This window comes from Pseudophryne corroboree, chromosome 3, assembly GCF_028390025.1.
Source record: "Pseudophryne corroboree isolate aPseCor3 chromosome 3, aPseCor3.hap2, whole genome shotgun sequence".
Lineage (NCBI taxonomy): Eukaryota > Metazoa > Chordata > Amphibia > Anura > Myobatrachidae > Pseudophryne > Pseudophryne corroboree.
In genome coordinates this window covers 614,223,909-614,231,735 of record NC_086446.1, presented here as the reverse complement: position 1 = coordinate 614,231,735, position 7,827 = coordinate 614,223,909, and the positions used below count along the sequence as shown (strand labels likewise).

Here is a 7,827-nt window from a genome sequence, read left to right as displayed (position 1 = left end):
ACAAAAAGCGGTGAGGTAAGGAACCAACACACAATGACAAACAAAGCAGAGCTAACCATAACAGAGGAAAGCCACGCTAGCTATAAGAAGGATAGAAATGTTAAGTAAACATGGAACAGGGAAAGCAACAGCAAACTCAACCAAGAACACTTACATCCAGGTAAGCAGGAAACGAAGCACTGAGGCGGGCGCCCAGTATCCACTATGGACTACGAGAAAAGGAATTACCGGTAGGTATTAAATTCCTATTTTATCTAACATCCTAGTGGATACTGGGGAATAGTAGATTACCATGGGGATGTCCCAAAGCTCCCAGAACGGGTGGGAGAGTGCTGAGACCCCTGCAAAACCGCCTGACCAAACTGAAGGTCATCCTTGACCAAGGTGTTGAACCTATAAAACTTTACAAACTTGTTCGAACCAGACCAAGTAGCTGCCCGGCACAACTGTAAGGCCAAGACACCCTGGGCAGCCGCCCAGGAAGAACCCACCGGGTTGGAGTAGGCCTGAATAGAACTCGGTAGCGGCAGAACTGCCAAAGTATAGGTTTGTTGAATAGTCAATTTGAGCCAATGAGCAATGGATTGCTTGGAGGCAGGTCAATCAATTTTAGTAACATAAAGGACAAAAAGCGAGTCAGACTTCCTGTGACAAGCAGTCCTTCTGATGTAAATCCTCAAAGCCCTCACCACATCCAGGGACTTTGGAACAACGGAAGTGTCAGACAACACTGGAACCACAATTGGCTGATTTACATGAAAGGCAGACACTACCTTTAGCAAAAACTGTGGGCGAGTTCTGAGCTCCGCCCTATCCTCATGAAATATCAAGTACCGGCTCTTGTAGGATAAGGCCCCCAATTCCGACACACGTCTTGCAGAGGCTAAGGCCAGCAACATGACTGTCTTCCACATTAGATACTTCAAGTCTACCATATGCAAGGGTTCAAACAAGTCTGACTGGAGAAAAGTCAAGACCACATTGATATTCCACGGAGCTGTGGGAGGGACAAAGGGAGGTTGAATGTGCATAACCCCCTTTAGAGAAGTCTGTACTTCAGTAAGTACCGCCAGTTGTTTCTGGAAGAATGTAGAGAGAGACGAAATCTGAACTTTGATAGAGCCTAATCATAGGGGGTCATTCTGAGTTGATCGCTCGCTAGTAGTTTTTAGCAGTCGTGCAAACGCTAAGCCGCCGCCCACTGGGAGTGTATTTTAGCTTAGCAGAAGTGTGAACGAAAGGATCGCAGAGCGGCTACAAAAAAAAAATTGTGCAGTTTCAGAGTAGCTCCAGACCTACTCCTAGCTTGCGATCACTTCAGACCATTCAGTTCCGGATTTGACGTCACAAGCACGCCCTGCATTCGCCCAGCCACGCATGCGTTTTTCCTGACACGCCTGCGTTTTTTTTAATACTCCCTGAAAACAGTCAGTTGACACCCAGAAACGCCCTCTTCATGTCAATCACTCTGCGGTCAGCAGTGCGACTGAAATGCATTGCTAGACCCTGTGCAAAACTACATCGGCCGTTGTGAAAGTATGTCGCGTGTGCGCATTGCACCACATATGCATGCGCAGAGGTGCCGTTTTATAGCTTCATCGCTGCGCAGCGAACATTTGCTGCTAGCCATCAACTCGGAATGACCCCCATAGGCCCTTAACCATGCCTGCTTGCAAGAACAGTAGAAAACGGCCCAGATGAAATTCGACAGGGGAATATTTTCTTCCCTCGCACCAAGAAACATATTTCTTCCAAATACGGTGGTAATGTTTGGATGTAACAACCTTATGGGCCTGGATCATAGTTGAAACAACCTTGGATGGAAGATCCTTTCTGTCTAAAATCTCCCTCTCAATTTCCAAGCCGTCAAACGTAGAAACGTAGCCGCTGTAAGTCTGGATAGACAAACAGTCCTTGTTGAAGAAGGTCCTTGAGAAGTGGCAGAGGCCAGGGTTCCTCCAGAGACAAGGTAAGGAGGTCCGCAAACCAATTAGAATTGCCTGAACCCTTTCCTTTTTGAGTCTTTTTAGAACTCTTGGAATGAGAGGAATTGGAGGAAACAGGTAAACGAACTGGTAAGTCCACTGCGTCGTCAGAGCGTCTACCGCTATCGCCTGCGGGTCCCTCGTTCTGGAACAGTAACAACAGAGCTTCTTGTTGAGAAGCCATCAGGTCTATTTGTGGACAACTCCACTGGTGAAAAAGTTGTCGAAACACCTGAGGGTGAAGGCCACATTCCCTCGGATGGAGGTTGTGCCTGCTTAGGAAGTCTGCTTCCCAGTTGTCCACTCCTGGAATGTAAATGGCTGAGATGGCCCTTGCGTTGGCTTCCGCCTAGAGGAGTATTCTTGGCACATCTCACATTGCGGCCCTGCTTCTTGTTCCTCCATGTCGGTTGATGTATGCTACTGCTGTGGCATTGTCCAACTGCACCTGGATGGCCTGATTCCGAAGGAGGTATGAAGCTTGTAATAGAGCATTGTAAATTGCTCTGAGTTCCAGAATGTTGGTTTGAAGAGCAGATTCCTGACATGACCATGTTCCCTGAAACTGCACCCCTTGGGGCACAGCCCCACAGCCCCGGAGGCTGTCATCCGTTGTTAACAGAGTCCAAGACTGGGTTTTGAAACTGTGACCCTCCACAAGATGGAAGACTTGTAGCCACCATAGTAAGGATATCCTTGCTTTCGGTGACAGGGTTATATGCTGATGCATGTGCAGGTGAGATCCTGACCATCTGTCCAACAGATCCAGTTAAAATGGCCGTGCATGGAACCTGCCATACTGTATTGCCTCCTATGTGGCCACCATCTTGTCCACCAAGCAGATGCAAAGATGAATTGAGATTCTGCGTGGTTTTCGTACCGATCGGACCATAGACTAAATAGTCAGAGCCTTGTCCATTAAAAGGTAAACCTTCTGAGACACTGTATCCAGGATCATTCCCAGGATCTGAATTCTCTGAGACGGTTCCAGGTGAGATTTCTGGAAATTGAGGATCCATCCGTGGTCCGTAAGCAGATGAGTATTCAAGCCAATGCTGTGCAGCAGCTGTTCCCGGGACACCGCCTTTATCAGGAGATCGTCCAGGTACAGGATTATGTTGACACCCATCATGCGCAATTGCAGCATCATCTCCACCATGACTTTCATGAATACCCTTGGGGTTGTGGAGAGACCAAAGGGTAAGGCCTGAAACTAGAAATTTTGGTCCAGTACAGCAAACCGGAGGAACGCTTGATGAGGGGGCCATATTGGGATATGCAGATATGCATCCTTGATATCCAGGGACACTAGAAACTCCCCCTCCTCCAGACATGATATCACTGCTATTAGTGATTCCATCTTGAATTTGAACACTCGAAGATAAGGGTTCAGGAATTTGAGGTTCAAGATCGGTCGTACAGAGCAGTCCGACTTCGGGACTACAAAGAGACTTGAGTAAAATCCCTTTGTGTGCAGCGGAGGAGGTACTGGAACAGTGACGCAATGCCTCCTGCAAGGAAACTCTTGCTACAAGTGAAGTTAGTAAGCCTAACCTGAAGAATCTGAGAGGAGGGAGTTCCTGGAATTTCAGCCGGTATCCTTGGGATATGAGGTCCCTCACCCAAGGATCCCAGCAGGACTCTGCCCATATGTGGGAGAAGTGTTGAAGGTGAGCACCTACCTGAAAGTCACCTTGCTGCTGGGGCCAACCGTCACGCGGAAGGCTTCGTGGAAGAGGATCCTGAGGCCTACATAAGTTCCAACAGCAGCTGGTTTATATGACTTACCGTGAGTTCCTCTAGCAGCATTGGAGGCACCTCTGGCCTTGCCTCTGAATCTGACCACCCAAAAGGACTGCAGAGAGGGCCCAGGATAGGGACGTCTAGCTGGTGGCGTAGCAGACGGCAGATATGTAGATTTTCCTGCAGTCGCCTGAGATATCCACTTGTTCAGTTTTTCCCCAAACAAGGTATCACCTGTAAAAGGAAGGTTCTAAACCCCTTTTTTAGTATCAGCATCTGCTGACCATTGTCGCAGCCACAGGGCTCTACGAGCCGATACTGCCATAGTAGTGGTACATCCGTTAATTATATAAAGTTCCTTAACAGCCTCACTCATAAAGTTTGCAGCATCTTAAATATAATGTAGTAATGTAACTATCTCATCCTGAGGTAGTGTAAACAAGCCTTTCAGAATATTATCAGACCATTTTACCATGGCTCTAGAAATCCAGCCGCATACTATGGTAGGGCTTTGGGCTACTCCTGCTGCCATATAAATTGATTGAAGAGTGGTCTCAATTTTGCGATAAGCTGGGTCTTTGAGAGAAATGGCCACAGGTACAGGTAGTACAATTTTACGTGACAGCCTGGACACAGAGGTATCCACGGTTTACCCAGATTTTTCTATCCTCTCTAGGGAAACTAAAGGAATTTAGTACCTGTTTGGGGATAATACATTTTTAGTCCGGATTTATCCATGCTGCCTTAGCAAAGTAATCTAATTCCTTAGAGATTGGGAAGCTTGCAGAGGACTTTGGTTTCACGTTAAAAAAAAACAATTCCTCTGCTGGTTGTGCTTCCTTATCTGGGATATTGAGTACCTCTCTAATAGCATAAATGAGGGCCTCAACTCCTGGGAACAGGGAATTATCCTCGTCCACTTCTGCATCTCCCTCATCTAACTCTGGTAATTCAGAATCAGAGTCAGACTGCAATATCTGTGGGAGAGTGCGTATATGAGAGACTCCCAGGGAAGGCTGAGGAGCCCTCCTGTGGTCGGCAGCAGCTAACATGAAAGTGTCCATAGACTATTTCAGGGTTTGTCTTTCTTGCTTAGCCGTAGCTAGCTCTGACCTTATACTTGTAATCATAGTTTTAAATTATTCCATCCACTCAGGTTCCTGCATATCACTACCCTGTGAAGGTAGTGAGCATTGGGTACACATTAGGGACCCCTGTGAGGAAGGTGTAAACCTAGCCCTGTATGAAGTACACACAGACTTATTTGCAGACATTCTTTAGCAGAAAACACAGAGTTAAGTAGGAAACACAATGCAGTATTAGTGAGACAGCACACTTATTCCAGACAACCCTGAATGGAGTGACACAGAGAGAAATGGGGCCAGCACTCAACCCCACAGACATAGCAGCACCCCGCTGGTATCTTTTATGTGTAATTTACCTCACAGCAGTATAACCGCTGACTATGTGCTCCCCCCTTCACTAAAACCCCCTGGTACCATACAATTGGTGATTCAGTGGGTGTGGAAGAGCAATCTCTGCATGCAGCCTATTCAGAGCAGCAGCAGCAGGAAATGGCGCCTTTTAGCCTCTGGTCCCACTCTCCGGGAAGCCCCGCCTCCTTAATGGCACACGGCCCCTCTATGTTATTTATACTTGCTTCTCACATGTATGTATAAAAAGAGAGTGCGCAACCTGTAGTCGGGTGATCGCTGTCCCTTCATGCCGTCATTTGCACTGGGGACCTGCTAACTGGGACCCTGGTGTAGTACTCACCGCACCGCATCTGATTTTGCATCTGTTAGGGGTGGCGGCACGCTGCCGGCGTGGGCTCACACTATGGGAGTGTGGGAAACATCACCTCAGGAGCTCAGTGTCCTGTCAGCGGGAATACGAACCATTAACTTTTTAGGAAGTTGGTTCAGTCCGCCCCTAAGTCCCACGACGCAGGCAGACTGATTGCCAACCAGTGTGCCTGAAAATAACAAACTAACATAAATTTCTGAAGAAAACTCCTTGGAGAGCAACACAATGCATCCGACTCCTTGGGCACATTTTCCTAAACTGAGTCTGCTAGGAGGGGCATAGAGGGGAGGAGCCAGCACGCACTATTGATTTCTTAAAGTGCCAGGCTCTAATGGACCTGATCTACACCCATGGTAATCTACTATTCCCAGTATCCACTAGGACATTAGAGAAAAAAGGTTCTGCAATCACACTGCTTTCATTACCTAAACTGTATAAGAAAAGAAAATAATCTGATGGTTGCTCTGGTCTATAGAACCTTCACTCTACAGTTATCTGTGCACAAGTATGATAAATGTTTACCCGAGCACTCTGTTGCATCACTCCTACCCATACGGCAATGCAATCTATGCCAGTAAGAGACTTACATTATTGTAAATCATCATGAAAGTAATGTGAGCATCAAATATATCACTTAATAAATATTATGACATTTTTTTATCACAGACCATTGTATCTATGCTCAACTTTGACCCTCCAATCTGACCGATGTGTGAGTGAGAGCCATAAATCATGTGCCCGTGGTGAACTGTGAATTGATCTAGCCATTGCTACTGATAAGGATCTATTTATACGCAGTGAGAATACAGTCGGATGAATTTAGCATACCGCTGAGTGTCAGATGATGCATGTAGTCTATTAAAATAATCAGAGCTAGAGAATCTCTGTGATAAGAATTAAGGGTGTTGTGAGGCATTTCCCAGTGTGCTCACATCTTAAATACCATTTTCAAATATCTTTTGATAATTCCCCAGTTTCAAATGCTATTATGCTAATACAGTAATTGGGAAATTCAAGGTTGACTACTAGGAAAATGCAATGTTCTCCATACAGTATATTCAATTGTTATTGGAAAATAATGTAAGTCTGTGTTGTTTCATAGAGTGTGCTTTGTTTCTGGTTGTATTTCGGCTGGCTTTTTGTTTTGTAAATAGCAATGGAAGAAGAGAAAAACAATAACCTTTGTGTGGAGGTCGTGTCACTAAGAATGATCATTATGACAAAGCATGCATACTGTACATGGTTATACTACACACAATGCCAGACAGGGGAGCTTTAAGGCTGGAGGGGGCCTCACAGCACCCACCACCACCACCACCACTACCTCTTCAATAAACACCTGACAGCACACACAGCTCAGTGCCAGCAAAATGATCTCTTATTGTCCCGGGCTCCTTCCCACCTTTCATTGCTATTAAGGGTGGTTTTGCAAAGAAGCATTAAAAGAGCTGGTTGATATGTCTCTCTGGGGCACACTTTTTTAAATTGATTTCATGACAATGTTGTGAAACAATGGAATGTATATAAAGCATTAAAACGTAACTTTTATTAAATTCTTCAGACGAAAAAGTTTAATTAATTATATGTGAAAAACATTGCTGTGTGAAACAGCGAAGTGGGTTAAAACAAGTATTAAATAGTATGTAGAAGACGATATAGTAATAATATGTCACTCGCCTATTGAAAGTAGGTGACAGAAAATTTGTCTGCACACCCTCTGGATTCTAGGCGAGTATTATTGTTAGACATATGTCCACTGCGAAAATGAAAGTTCTCGTTATCTCTATGAGTTTATGATTGAAGATACTTATGTGTATTTCATATGAGAGATACAAGAAAAAGAAACCGTTTTTTTAATTACCGGACTCCTTTTGAAATAATCAACTGTGCTGCGTGTTCTGCAGTGTTAGTTGACAAGTAGGTTCTGCTGGTACCTTGATGGGACTACAGTACCCAGTATTCCCAGAGGGTCACCCTTTCTGGTACTGACCGGGCCCAATGCTGCTTGGCTTCCAAGATCAGACGAGATCGGGCAAATCCAGCATGGTATGACTGTAGAAGGTATGGTAAATACCTCTCAGCATGTAAAATGGATGGTGTTTGAGGCAAAATGTGATTCCGTAAAGAAAAAAATTGATTTGACAATCGCCAATTGGTATTGGCCAATTAATGGCCCAAGGGAGACCAAGAAGTGGAGGGATTATTCACTGATGAAATCCTCCATATTACAATTATGATGGAGAGCACATGCCGGAGTTAAATGATTTGATGAAATGCTAATAGAAATACTAGT

General features: G+C 45.2%; 1 pseudogene; it reads right to left on the bottom strand.

Annotated features, from left to right (window-relative positions):
* Window positions 1–7,475: 7,475 nt before the first annotated feature.
* LOC134894211 (5S ribosomal RNA) lies at window positions 7,476–7,594 on the bottom strand (annotated as a pseudogene).
* Window positions 7,595–7,827: the final 233 nt, after the last annotated feature.